Source organism: Heterodontus francisci, unplaced genomic scaffold (assembly GCF_036365525.1).
Source record: "Heterodontus francisci isolate sHetFra1 unplaced genomic scaffold, sHetFra1.hap1 HAP1_SCAFFOLD_124, whole genome shotgun sequence".
In the NCBI taxonomy this organism is placed as follows: Eukaryota; Metazoa; Chordata; class Chondrichthyes; order Heterodontiformes; family Heterodontidae; genus Heterodontus; species Heterodontus francisci.
The window spans coordinates 4,229,687-4,245,274 of record NW_027140322.1 but is presented as its reverse complement, the minus strand read 5'-3'; positions in this window follow the sequence as shown (position 1 = coordinate 4,245,274).

The following is a 15,588-nucleotide window of genomic DNA, read 5'->3' as shown; positions in this document are numbered from 1 at the left end:
ATCTGGTACAGTGTGAAAATGGGTCAACCAGGCCAGGATACTGTTCACCATGCCAAGCTGTTACAGTGTGAATATGGGTCAACAATCCCAGGATATTAGAACATTACAGCGCAGTACAGGCCCTTCAGCCCTCGATGTTGCGCCGACCTGTGAAACCATCTGACCTACACTATTCCATTTTCATCCATATGTCTATCCAATGACCACTTAAATGCCCTTAAAGTTGGCGAGTCTACTACTGTTGCAGGCAGGGCGTTCCACGCCCCTACTACTCTCTGTGTAAAGAAACTACCTCTGAAATCTGTCCTATATCTATCACCCCTCAACTGAAAGCTATGTCCCCTCGTGTTTGCCATCACCATCCGAGGAAAAAGGCTCTCACTATCCACCCTGTCCAGACCTCTGATTATCTTATATGTCTCGAATAAGTCACCTCTTCTCCTCCTTCTCTCTAACGAAAACAACCTCAAGTCCCTCAGCCTTTCCTCGTAAGACCTTCCCTCCATACCAGGCAACATCCTAGTAAATCTCCTCTGCACCTTTTCCAAAGCTTCCACATCCTTCCTATAATCCGGTGACCAGAACTGCACGCAATACTCCAGGTGCGGCCGCACCAGAGTTCTGCACAGCGACAGCATGACCTCGTGGCTCCTAAACTCGATCCCGCTACTAATAAAAGCTAACACACCATATGCCTTCTGAACAGCTCTATTAACCTGGGTGGCAACTTTCAGGGATTTATGTACATGGACACCAAGATCTCTCTCCTCATCTACACTACCAAGAATCTTCCCATTAGCCCAGTATTCTGCAATCCTGTTACTCCTTCCGAAGTGAATCACCTCACACTTTTCCGCATTAAACTCCATTTGCCATCTCTCAGCCCAGTTCTGCAGCCTATCTATGTCCCTCTGTAACCTACAACATGCTTCGGCACTATCCACATCTCCACCGACCTTCGTGTCATCCGCAAATTTATTAACCCGCCCTTCTACACCCTCATCCAGGTCATTTATAAAAATGACAAACAGCAGTGGCCCCAAAACAGATCCTTGCGGTACACCACTAGCAACTATACTCCAGGATGAACATTTACCATCAACCACCACCCTCTGTCTTCTTTCAGCTAGCCAATTTCTGATCCAAAGCACTAATTCACCTTCAGTCCCATACTTCTGTATTTTCTGCAATAGCCTACCGTGGGGAACTTTATCAAACGCCTTATTGAAATCCATATAGACCACATCCACGGCTTTACCCTCAAACACCTGTTTGGTCACCTTGTCGAAAAACTCAATAACGTTTGTGAGGCACGACCTACCCTTCACAAAACCGTGCTGACTATCTCTAATGAACTTATTCTTTTCAAGATGATTATAAATCCTATCTCTGATAACCTTTTCCAACATTTTACCCACAACCGAAGTAAGGCTCACAGGTCTATAATTACCAGGCCTGTCTCTGCTCTCCTTCTTGAACAAGGGGACAACATTTGCTGTCCTCCAGTCTTCCGGCACTATTCCTGTCGACAATGACGACATAAAAATCAAGGACAAAGGCTCTGCCATCTCCTCCCTGGCTTCTCAGAGAATCCTAGGATAAATCCTATCTGGCCCAGGGGACTTATCTGTTTTCACACTTTCCAAAATTGCTAACACCTCCTCCTTCTGAACCTCAATCCCATCTAGCCTAGTAGTCTGAATCTCAGTATTCTCCTCGACAACATTTTCTTTCTACACTGTAAATACTGACGAAAAATATTCATTTAACACTTCCCCTATCTCCTCTGATTCCACACACAACTTTCCACTATTATCCTTGATTGGCCCTAACCTATCTCTAGTCATTATTTTATTCCTGATATACCTATAGAAAGCCTTAGTGTTTTCTTTGATCCTATCCGCCAATGACTTCTCGTGTCCTCTCCTTGCTCTTCTTATCTCTCCCTTTAGATCCTTCCTGGCTAGCTTGTAACTCTCAAGCGCCCTAACTGAGCCTTCACGTCTCATCCTAACATAAGCCTTCTTCTTCCTCTTGACAAGCTCTTCAACTTCTTTAGTAAACCACGGCTCCCTCGCTCGACAACTTCCTCCCTGCCTGACAGGTACATACTTATCAAGGACACGCAGTAGCTGCTCCTTGAATAAGCTCCACATTTCGATTGTGCCCAGCCACTGCAGTTTCCTTCCCCATCCTACGCATCCTAAATCTTGCCTAATCGCATCATAATTTCCTTTCCCCAGCTATAATTCTTGCCCTGCTGTATATGCCTGTCCCTGCCCATCGCTATGGTAAACCTAACCGAATTGTGATCACCATCACCAAAGTGCTCACCAACTTCTAAATCTAACACCTGGCCGGGTTCATTACCCAGTACCAAATCCAATGTGGCATCGCCCCTGGTTGGCCTGTCTACATACTGTGTCAGAAAACCCTCCTGCACTCACTGGACAAAAGCAGACCCATCTAAAGTACTCGAACTGTAGTATTTCCAGTCAATATTTGGTACACCATGCCAATTTGGTACAGTTTGAGTATGGGCCAATCAGCCCACGATACTGATCACCATGCCAAGCTGGTACAATGTGAATATGGGTCAACCATCCCAGGATATTGATCACCATGCCAAGCTGGTACAGTGTGAATGTGGGTCAACCAACCCAGGATTCTGATCACCATGCCAAGCTGGAACAATGTGAATATGGTCAACCAGCCCAGGATACTGATCACTATGCAGGTCTGGTACAGTGTGCATATGGGTCAACCAGCCCAGGATACTGATCACCATGCCAAGCTGGTACAATGTGAATATGGGTCCACCATCCCAGGATATTGAGCACCATGCCAAGCTGGTAGTGTGAATATGGCTCAACCAACCCAAGATTCTGATCACCATGCCAAGCTGGTACAATGTTAATATGGGTCAACCAGCCCAGGATACTGATCACCATGCCCAAGCTGTTACAGTGTGAATATTGCTCAACCAGCCTAGGATACTGATCATCATGCCGAGCTGGTACAGTGTGAATATGGGTCAACCAGTATAGGATATTGATTACCATGCTGAGCTGGTACAGTGTGAATATGGGTCAACCAGTTTGTTTATTTCTGTTTTTAATAAAGTTATTTTAAAAATATAAGTGTGTATATAAAGGGGGCCTGAAGAATAAAGGCCCCCTCGACATAAAATATATAAAAGGGGCCTGGGGTATGAAGGCCACCTTGGAAAATAAACGGGGGTTAGATACAGAGTAAACCTCCTAAAAAAAAAACGGGTGTTAGATACAGAGTAAAGCTCCCTCTACACTGTCCCCCATCAGACACTCCCAGGACGGGCACAGCACGGGGGTTAGATACAGAGTAAAGCTCCCTCTACACTGTCCCCATCAAACACTCCCCAGGACAGGTACAGCACGGGGGTTAGATACAGAGTAAAGCTCCCTCTTAAAAAAAAAAATATGGGTCAACCAGCCCAGGATACTGATCACCATGCCAAGCTGGGACAGTGCGAATATTTGTCAACCAGCCCAGGATACTGATCATATTGCCGAGCCGGTACACTGTGAATATGGGTCAACCAGCCCAGGATTCTGATCACTATGCCGAGCTGTTACAGTGTGACTATGGCTCAACCAGCCCAGGGTACTGATCACCATGCCGAGCTGGTGCAGAGTGAATATTTGTCAACCAGCCCAGGATACTGATCACCATGCCGAGCTGGTGCAGTGTGAATATGGGTCAACCAGCCCAGGATACTGATCACCATGTCAAGATGGTACAGTGTGAATATGGGTCAACCAACCCAGGATTCTGATCACCATGCCGAGGCGGTACACTGTGAATATGGGTCAACCAGCCCAGGATACTGATCACCATGCCGTGCTGGCACAGTGAGAAGATTTGTCAACCAGCGCAGGATACTGATCAACATGCCGAGCTAGCACAGTGCGAATATGGGTCAACCGGCCTCGGATTTGTGTTCACCATGCCGAGCTGGTACAGTGTGAATACGGGTCAACCAGCCCAGGATTCTGATCACTATGCCGAGCTGTTACAGTGTGAATATGGCTCAACCAGCTCAGGGTACTGATCACCATGCCGAGCTGGTGCAGAGTGAATATTTGTCAACCAGCCCAGGATACTGATCACCATGCCGAGCTGGTACAGTGTGAATATGGGTCAACCAGCCCAGGATACTGATCACCATGTCAAGATGGTACAGTGTGAATATGGGTCAACCAACCCAGGATTCTGATCACCATGCCAAGCTGGTACAATGTGAATATGGGTCAACCAGCCCAGGATACTGATCACCATGCCAAGCTGGTGCAGTGTGAATATGGCTCAACCAGCCTAGGATACTGATCACCATGCCGAGCTGGTACAGTTTGAATATGGGTCAACCAGTATAGAATACTGATCACCATGCTAAGCTGGTACAGTGTGAATATAGGTCAACCAGCCCAGGATGCTGATCACCATGCCAAGCTGGTACAGTGTGAATATTTGTCAGCCATCCCAGGATACTGATCACCATGCCGTGCTGGTACAGTGTGAATATGGGTCAACCAGCCCAGGATACCGATCACCATGCCAAGCTGGTACAATGTGAATATGGGTCAACCAGCCCAGGATTCTGATCACCATGCCAAGCTGGTACAGTGTGAATATTTGTCAACCATCCCAGGATACTGATCACCATGCCGTGCTGGTACAGTGTGAAGATTTGTCAAGCAGCCCAGGATACTGATCACCATGCCGAGCTAGTACAGTGTGAATATGGGTCAACCAGCCCAGGATAATGATCATCATGCCAAGCTGGAAGAGTGTGAATATGGGTCAACCAGCCCAGGATTCTGACCACCATGTCAAGCTGGTACAATGTTAATTTTGTTAACCTGCCCAGAATACTGATCACCATGCCAAGCTGGAACAATGTGAATATGGTCAACCAGCCCAGGGTACACATCACCATTCCGGGCTGGTACAGTGTGAATATGGGTCAACCAGACCAGGATACTGATCACCATGCCAAGCTGGAAGAGTGTGAATATGGGTCAACCAACCCAGGATTCTGATCACCATGCCGAGCTGTTACAGTGTGAATATGGGTCAACAAGCCTAGGATACTGATCACCATGCCAAGCTGGAAGAGTGTGAATATGGGTCAACCAGCCCAGGATACTGATCACTATGCCGAGCTGGTACAGTGTGAATATGGTTCAACCAGCCCAGGATACCGATCACCATGCCGATCTGGTACAGTGTGAATATGGCTCAACCAGCCCAGGATACTGATCACCATGCTGAGCTGACACAGTGTGAAGATTTGTCAACCAGCCCAGGATACTGATCACCATGCCGTGCTGGTACAGTGTGAAGATTTGTCAAGCAGCCCAGGATACTGATCACCATGCCGAGCTGGTACAGTGTGAATATGGGTCAACCAGCCCAGGATACTGATCACCATGCCAAGCTGGTACAGTGTGAATATTTGTTAACCATCCCAGGATACTGATCACCATGCAGAGCTGGCACAGTGCGAATATGGGTCAACCAGCCCAGGATTCTGATCACCATGTCAAGCTGGTACAGTGTTAATTGGGGTCAACCAGCCCAGGATACTGATCACCATGCCGAGCTGGTGCAGTGTTAATTCTGTTAACCTGCCCAGAATAATGATCGCAATGCCAAGCTGGAACAACTTGAATATGGTCAACCAGCCCAGGATACTGATCACCATGCCGGGCTGGTACTGTGTGAATATGGGTCAACCAGCCCAGGATACTGATCACCATGCCAAGCTGGGACAATGTGAATATGGTCAACCAGCCCAGGATACTGATCACCATGCCGGGCTGGTACTGTGTGAATATGGGTCAACCAGCCCAGGATATTGATCACCATGCCAAGCTGGTACAGTGTGAATATAGCTCAACCAACCTAGGATTCTGATCCCCTTGCCGAGCTGTTACAGTGTGAATATGGCGCAACCAGCCCAGGATACTGATCACCATGCCGAGCTGGTACAGTGTGAATATGGCTCAACCAGCCCAGGATACTGATCACCATGCTGAGCTGGTACAGTGTGAATACAGGTCAATCAGCCCAGGATACTGATCACCATGCCGAGCTGGTACAGTGTGAATATTTGTCAACCTGCCCAGGATACTGATCACCATGCCGTGCTGGTACAGTGTGAAGATTTTGTCAACCAGCGCAGGATGCTAATCACCATGCCAAGCTGGTACAGTGCGAATATGGCTCAACCAGCCCAGGATACTGATCACCATGCCGAGCTGGTACAGTGTGAATATGGGTCAACCAGCCCAGGATACTGATCACCATGCCGAGCTGGTACAGTGTGAATATTAGTCAACCATCCCAAGATACTGATCACCATGCCAAGCTGGTACAGTGTGAAGATTTGTCAACCAGCCCAGGATACTGATCACCATGCCGAGCTGGTCCAGTGTTAATTTTTGTTAACCTGCCCATAATACTGATCACCATGCCATGCTGGAACAATGTGAATATGGACAACCAGCCCAGGATACTGATCACCATGCCGGGCTGGTACAGTGTAAATATGGGTCTACCAGCCCAGGATACTGATCACCATGCCAAGCTGGTGCAATGTGAATATGGGTCAACCATCCCAGGATATTGATCAACATGCCAAGCTGGTAGTGTGAATATTGCTCAACCAACCCAGGATTCTGATCACCATGCCAAGCTGGTACAATGTTAATAAGGGTCAACCAGCCCAGGATACTGATCACCATGCCAAGCTGGTACAATGTTAATAAGGGTCAACCAGTCCAGGATACTGATCACCATGCTGAGCTGGTACAGTGTGAATATGTGTCAACCAGCCCAGGATACTGATCACCATGCCGAGCTGGTAGAGTGTGAATATTTGTCAACCATCCCAGGATACTGATCACCATGCCGTGCTGGTACAGTGTGAAGATTTGTCAACCAGCCCAGGATACTGATCACCATGCCGTGCTGGTACAGTGTGAAGATTTGTCAACCATCCCAGGATACTGATCACCATGCCGAGCTGGTACAGTGTGAATATGGCTCAACCAGCCCAGGATACTGATCACCATGCTGAGCTGGTACAGTGTGAAGATGGCTCAACCAGCCCAGGATACTGATCACCATGCTGAGCTGGTGCAGTGTGAATATTTGTCAACCAGCCCAGGATACCGATCACCATGTGGAGCTGGTACAGTGTGAATATGGGTCAACCAGCCCAGGATTCTGATCACAATGCCGAGCTGGTACAGTGTTAATATTTGTTAACCAGCCCAGGATACTGATCACCATGACGAGCTGTTACAGTGTGAATATGGCTCAACAAGCCGAGAGAACCGATCACCTTGCCGAGCTGGTACAGTGTGAATATAGGTCAACCAGCATAGGATACTGATCACCATGCATAGCTGGTACAGTGTGAATATTTGTCAACCAGCCCAGGATACTGATCACCATGACGAGCTGTTACAGTGTGAATATGGCTCAACAAGCCGAGAGAACCGATCACCTTGCCGAGCTGGTACAGTGTGAATATAGGTCAACCAGCATAGGATACTGATCACCATGCATAGCTGGTACAGTGTGAATATTTGTCAACCAGCCCAGGATGCTGATCACCATGCCGAGCTGTGGCAGTGTGAATATGGCTCAACAACCCTAGAGAACCGATCACCTTGCCGAGCTGGTACAGTGTGAATATAGGTCAACCAGCATAGGATACTGATCACCATGCATAGCTGGTACAGTGTGAATATTTGTCAACCAGCCCAGGATGCTGATCACCATGCCGAGCTGGTACAGTGTGAATATTTGTCAACCAGCCCAGGATACTGATCACCATGCAGAACTGGTACAATGTTAATATGGGTCAACCAGCCCAGGATGCTGATCACCATGCCGAGCTACTGCAGTGTGAATATGGGTCAACCAGTCCAGGATACTGATCGCCATGCTGAGCTGGTACAGTGTGAATATTTGTCAACCAACCCAGGATGCTGATCACCTTATCGGGCTGGTACAGTGTGAGTATGTGTCAACCAGCCCCAGATACTGATCGCCATGCCGTGCTGGTCCAATCTGAATGTGGTTCAATCAGCCCAGGATGCTGATCACCATGCCGCGCTTGTTCTGTGTGAATAAGCGTCAACAAGCCGAACATATCGCACTGGTACCTTTCATTATTTACAAAGTTACCTCAACTCCTTTCCTGCTTTGCCTTTTTCATCCAGAATGTCAGAAATCCTTGAATTTTGAGTTTCCAGTCTTTGTCATTCTGCACACTTGTCTTGTAGTTGCTATAAAATTATATTCATTTATTTCTATTTGTGCCATCAAACCATCTATCTTGTTATAAACAAAAACAAGAAATGCTGGATTCACTCAGCAGGTCTGGCAGCATCTGTGGAAAGAGAAGCAGAGTTAACGTTTTCGGTCAGTGACCCTTCTTCGGAACTGACAAATATTAGAAAAGACACAGATTATAAACAAGTGAGGTGGGGGTTGGGCAAGAGATAACAAAGGAGAAGGTGCAGATTGGACCAGGCCACATAGCTGACCAAAAGGTCACGAAGCAAAGGCAAACAATATGTTAATGGTGTGTTGAAAGACAAAGCATTAGTACAGATTAGGTGTGAATATACTGAATATTGAACATCAGCAAGTGCAAACCTGAAGAAAAACAACCTGAAAAAAACAGTGGGTAAGCAAACTGAACAAACTAAGATGAAATGAAATAAATGCAAAAAAAGATAGTAAAAAATGTAAAAAGGAATGCAAAAAAAAAAGGAAGAAAAAATAACTAAAAATGACTAAAAATGAAAGTAAAGTGGGGGGCTGTCATGCTCTGAAATTATTGAACTCAATGTTCAGTCCGGCAGGCTGTAGTGTGCCTAATCGGTAGATGAGATGCTGTTCCTCGAGCTTGCGTTGATGTTCACTGGAACACTGCAGCAATCCCAGGACAGAGATGTGAGCATGAGAGCAGCGGGGAGTGTTGAAATGGCAAGCAACCGGAAGCTCAGGGTCCTGCTTGCAGACTGAGCGGAGATGTTCCGCAAAGTGGTCACCCAGTCTGCGCTTGGTCTCCCCAATGTAGAGGAGACTCTACATTGCAGTTTCACCCATCATGCTTTGAAACCACCCAGCATCACAGGTATCTCCGAGAAATACAACGTTCCTCGGACTGCTACTCTCGCCGCATCCTGAGATCCACACTCAGTGCTATGCGCCGCCATATGCACACACTGGACCTCTCTCTCCAGCAGCACCGTCTCACCTTATCTCAAATCTGTTCTACTCCGCAGTTTCATCTCATCTTACGTCTCATCCGACGCATTAACAAAAAACTTTTTTTCTTCCTTTCAGGTGTTAAGGAACGCAATCTCCAGCAGCTGATGGGGACTAATGCCCCTCCAGATCCTCCTTCCGCTTCACTTCCCTCTGACCCCACCCCTTCTGATCTGACCCCTTGCCGTGTATTCACTATACCCTCTGACCTCCCCCTCTCTGATGCTGAGCGTTCTGTACTCGGCACAGGTCTCAGTTTTATCCCCTTACGCCCCCACCTCAATGAATTTCGCGCTCGGCATGACGTTGAGCTCTTCTTCCGTCGCCTCCGCCTCCGGGCTCACTTCTTCGGCCAGGAGTCCTCCCCCCAACCAGCAGACCCATTCATCCGCCTCCAGCATTCTCCCTCCACCTGGACCCCTCACCCTGGCCTCTTACCCGCTCTTGATCTCTTCATTGAAAACTGTCGGCGAGACATTGGTCGTCTCAATTTCTCTGCCCCCCTCACTCACTCTAACCTGTCCCCCTCTGAACTTGAGGCACTCCGTTCTCTCAGGTCTAACCCCGACATGGTCATCAAACCTGCAGACAAGGGTGGTGCTGTTGTTGTATGGCGTACCGACCTCTACCTTGCAGAAGCTCAACGCCAACTCACAGACACCTCTTCCTACCTCCCTCTGGACCATGACCCCACCACCGAACATCAAGCCACCGTCCAAAGGACTGTCACTGACCTCATCTCCTCTGGAGATCTTCCCTCTACAGCTTCCAACCTCATAGTCCCGCAACCCCGGACAGCCCGCTTCTACCTCCTTCCCAAAATCCACAAAAGGGTCTGTCCCGGCAGACCCATTGTGTCAGCCTGCTCCTGCCCAACTGAACTCATTTCTTCCTATCTAGACTCTATCTTTTCTCCGCTGGTCCAGTCTCTTCCCACCTACATCCGTGACTCTTCTGACGCCCTACGTCATTTTGACAATTTCCAGTTTCCTGGTCCCAACCGCCTCCTCTTCACTATTGACGTCCAATCGCTCTACACCTCCATCCCCCACCAGGATGGTTTGTGGGCTCTCCGCTTCTTCCTGGAACAGAGGCCCAACCCGTCCCCATCCAACACCACCCTCCTCCGCCTGACTGAACTTGTTCTCACATTGAACAACTTCTCCTTCAACTCCACGCACTTCCTTCAAGTAAAAGGTGTCGCTATGGGTACCCGCATGGGTCCTAGTTATGCCTGTCTTTTTGTGGTATTTGTCGAGCATTCTTTGTTCCAGTTCTACTCAGGCCCCCTCCCCCAACTCTTTTTCCGGTACATTGATGACTGTATCGGTGCCGTTTCCTGCTCCCGCCCCGAACTAGAAAACTTTATCAACTTTGCTTCCAATTTCCACCCTTCTCTCACCTTTACATGGTCCATCTCTGACACTTCCCTTCCCTTCCTCGACTTCTCTGTCTCCATCTCTGGGGATAGGTTGTCTACCAATATCCATTATAAGCCCACTGACTCCCACAGCTACCTCGACTACACTTCTTCACACCCTACCTCCTGTAAGGACTCCATTCCATTCTCCCAGTTTCTCCGTCTCCGACGCATCTGCTCTGATGATGCTACCTTCCATGACGGTGCTTCTGATATGACCTCCTTTTTCCTCAACCGAGGATTTCCCCCCACTGTGGTTGACAGGGCCCTCAACCGTGTCCGACCCATTCCCCGCACCTCGACCCTCACCCCTTCCCCTCCCTCCCAGAACCGTGACAGGGTTCCTGTCCTCACTTTTCATCCCACCAGCCTCCATATCCAAAGGATCATCCTCCGCCATTTTCGCCACCTCCAGCGTGATGCCACTACCAGTCGCATCTTCCCCTCCCTTCCCCTGTCAGCATTCCGAAGGGATCGTTCCCTCCGCGACACCTTGGTCCACTCCTCCATTACCCCCACCACCTCGTCCCCGTCCCAGGGCACCTTCCCTTGCAATCGCAGGAGGTGTAATACCTGCCCATTTACCTCCTCTCTCCTCACTATCCCAGGCCCCAAACACTCCTTTCAGGTGAAGCAGCGATTTACTTGTACTTCTTTCAATGTAGTATACTGTATTCGCTGCTCACAGTGTGGTCTCCTCTACATTGGGGAGACCAAGCGCAGACTGGGTGACCGCTTTGCGGAACATCTCCGCTCAGTCCGCAAGCAGGACCCTGAGCGTCCGGTTGCTTGCCATTTCAACACTCCCCGCTGCTCTCATGCTCACATCTCTGTCCTGGGATTGCTGCAGTGTTCCAGTGAACATCAACGCAAGCTCGAGGAACAGCATCTCATCTACCGATTAGGCACACTACAGCCTGCCGGACTGAACATTGAGTTCAATAATTTCAGAGCATGACAGCCCCCCACTTTACTTTCATTTTTAGTCATTTTTAGTTATTTTTTCTTCCTTTTTTTTTGCATTCCTTTTTACATTTTTTACTATCTTTTTTTGCATTTATTTCATTTCATCTTAGTTTGTTCAGTTTGCTTACCCACTGTTTTTTTCAGGTTGTTTTTCTTCAGGTTTGCACTTGCTGATGTTCAATATTCAGTATATTCACACCTAATCTGTACTAATGCTTTGTCTTTCAACACACCATTAACATATTGTTTGCCTTTGCTTCGTGACCTTTTGGTCAGCTATGTGGCCTGGTCCAATCTGCACCTTCTCCTTTGTTATCTCTTGCCCAACCCCCACCTCACTTGTTTATAATCTGTGTCTTTTCTAATATTTGTCAGTTCCAAAGAAGGGTCACTGACCCGAAACGTTAACTCTGCTTCTCTTTCCACAGATGCTGCCAGACCTGCTGAGTGAATCCAGCATTTCTTGTTTTTGTTTCAGATTTCCAGCATCCGCAGTATTTTGCTTTTATCTTGTTATAAATGTGTGTCCATTCAGATAAAGAGCCTTAAGCTGAGACTTTTTACCATTATTACTCATTTTGGTTCTAATTTCTGCTGCAATCTTCTGCTTATATTTTCTGCCCCTTCCTGTCACACTTTGATTACTGTTCGCCTCTTCACTACCCTGCACCTCTGATCTCTCGTTTCCTTTTGATTTTTTTCACTTCCCTTCAATTAGTTTGAAGTCTATCTGCAACCCTAGTTATACGATTCAGCAGGACACTGGTCCCAGCTTGGTTCAAATGAAGCCCGTTACAAAGGAACAGCTCTCTCCTTCACCAGTACTGGTGCCAGTGCCCCACGAATCAGAACCCATTTCTCTCACACCAATATTTGAGCCACGCATTTACCTCTCTAATCTTATTTACCCTACGCCAATTTGCACGTGGCTCAGGTTGTAATGCGGAGATTATTACCTTTGAGGTTCTGCTTTTTAATATAGCCCCGAGCTGCTCATGGTCCCTCAGCAGAACCTCTTTCCGGGTCCTACCTATGTCATTGGTACCTGCGTGGATGAAAACAATTGGATCATTCCCCTCCCGCTTCATGTTTCTCTCTCGCCCAGAAGAGATCTCCTTAACTTGGCATCAGGAAGCTGACACAGCCTTCTGGAACCCCTGTCTTTGCTGCAGAGAACAGTATCTATTCCCCTAACTATGCTATCCTCTTTTACGACTACATTTCTCCCCGCACATGAATGACACACTCAACCACGGTGCAGTGGTCAGTTCGCTCATCCGCCAAGCAGTCTGTGCCCTCGTCCCCACTGGGAGCAAGAACTTCGTACCAATTAGACAAGGGGATTGGCTGAGGCTCCTCCAAAGCAAAATTCCAGATCCCCATGCCTGCCTCACTCGCATTCACACCTGCTTTCCCTAACCATGTTCAAACTTTGATGTAATTAATATAAGGGGTGCGATCATATCCTGAAATACAGTGTCCAGATAACTCTCCCCACTCCCTGATCTGTTGCACCGTCCGCAACTCGGACTGCAGCCCATCAACACTGAGCCGAAGGTCCTCGAGCAGCCAACACTTGCTGCAGATGTGGTCACTGTGTGTCACACCGGCGTCCCCCAGCTCCCACATACTACAGCTGCAACACATCGCCTGCCCAGCCATCTCTATTCTACTTAATTAATTGATTTGGATGGTAAATACCTTACAAGTGAATTTCTTAACTGCAGTCATGATCTGTAATAACGTCTCAAGATTTAAAGCACCTGGCTAATCAAAAAAGACACGGATGAGATACCAACCAATCACCTACCTGTTTTCCTGAGCTGTCATACCTCGGCTCTGACAGGTAGGGAGAGGTAGAAGGGGCTCTCTGCTACCGATTTTTATCTCATGCCGCCGCTGCCCTTCTCACGCAGGTCTACTCTCCATGTGCATTGATAGTATGGGAAAGGATGACTTGATGTAAGCTGGTGAGGTCATAGTCCAGGGGAAAGTGGGAAGGTATGTCAGAGAGTTAGAGCTTCGGCTCCTAAGGTTCTCTTCAGAAAACAATTGTCAGCAAGTTTAATGATAATTTCAGGGTTGAGAGAATGAAGTGTTGCAGAGCAAAGGGACATAGATCAGAGAGCGTAAAGGGGGCGAGATTCATTTAATCACACCTGTTTCCATCTGAACACTAACCTTAATTATTTAACTCTCTCCATGCCCCCTTTTTCCCTGGTTCTGTTTTTGCTATATGTGGTTCGTCTCTAATATTATATATATATCTGAAGAAATCGTATTAACGTGCAAAGTTAGTTCTGTGTCTTTGTGTCTCTCCTGACCTGTTTTTCCAGTAGTGTTTCCAGCAGAATCTGTTTTCAAATCTCGTAATGGTCGCCCTCTGCCGGCGGATGCGGGTGTTTCAGTAAGCCAACCAATCACAAAAAAACACAATCTGCTGGAGAGTAAGTCACGGTGTCGTCGTTCTCCCGACTGAGTAACAATTGCACTCCGCTGATGACTAACTGAGATATTTAGAAAAGAAGTGCAAAAACACAATAATTTCTGATCAGATTCTCCCGCTCTCCCGCCATACTCCTGGATAGAGCAGCACAGTAAAACAACGTTGGATTGTATCTAGGAATCGGTGTTTATTTAGTAATTGAACCATAATATTGGAAGTAATATTGACAAAGGCGCCCATTGAATACATGTTTTATTATTTTTGCATTGTTTTCATTGTACATCAACACTTACTTAATAAACAGGAGTAATTTGTCCACATCGAGTACATAGCGGTGGAGGAAGCAGTTACAATAAATGCAGGTAAAAGAAACAGACCATTTATTTGCCGCATGACGTATTTTAAACCTTCTTTAATAGGATATGAAAACGTGAAGCGGTTACAGAACGAACTTCGTACAAACTCAATATTAATAAGCAATGGTTTTAATCTCTGTGACAGTGTTGGTAATTACATGTGGAGTAATATATCTCAGTATTTGTATAGACAGAGAAATGATCCGAAATCAATTCTGTTTGGTATTTTAATTAAACAGAATACACACACTTACAGGAAAAAACGTGGAGAAAAGCAAAATCTAGTTATTTCAACACCAAGTAATCTGGTGACTGATTAACATAAAGTGGTGCTAATATCGTGAAGTAAAGCACAGTCAGCATGTTTACACTGTTGTAACATTTCATGCCATTCTCTCAGCTTTAACACAGAATATTTTCCAACAGTCTGTGATCCACCAACAGACATCATTTGCAGTATTTGAGGCTGACTGTTAGCTGAAAGGACAACAAAAACGACTTGAGAGGGTTAGAGCAATACAAAACATCAAACACCTCAAATACAGTATATGTTCCCTACTCAGAATATTCCTGTTTCAATAAGCCTCCTATTTCAATAGTAAGTGCACAGAATGTTCTCTCTGATACTTTAGAATCACAGACTGCTGAAAACACCACTCATTATCATATTAATGTCAGGGCGGCACAGTGGCGCAGTGGTTAGCACCGCAGCCTCACAGGTCCAGCGACCCGGGTTCAATTCTGTGTCCTGCTTGTATGGAGTTTGCAAGTTCTGCCTGTGTCTGCGTGAGTTTCATCCGGGAGCTCCGGTTTCCTCTCACATGCCAAAGCTGATAGTTAAATTGGCCATTATTAATTGCCCCTGGTATAGGTAGGTGGCAGGGAAATAAAAGAACAGGTGGGGATGCGGTAGGAATATGGAATTAATGTAGGATTAGTATAAATGTGTGGTTCATGGTTGGCACAGACTCGGTGGGCCGAAGGGCCTGTAACTCTAAAAAAAATAAATTAAAAAACCATCCGGGACTGCATACTGTCAGCACAAATAAATGGAACAAATAATACAGCAT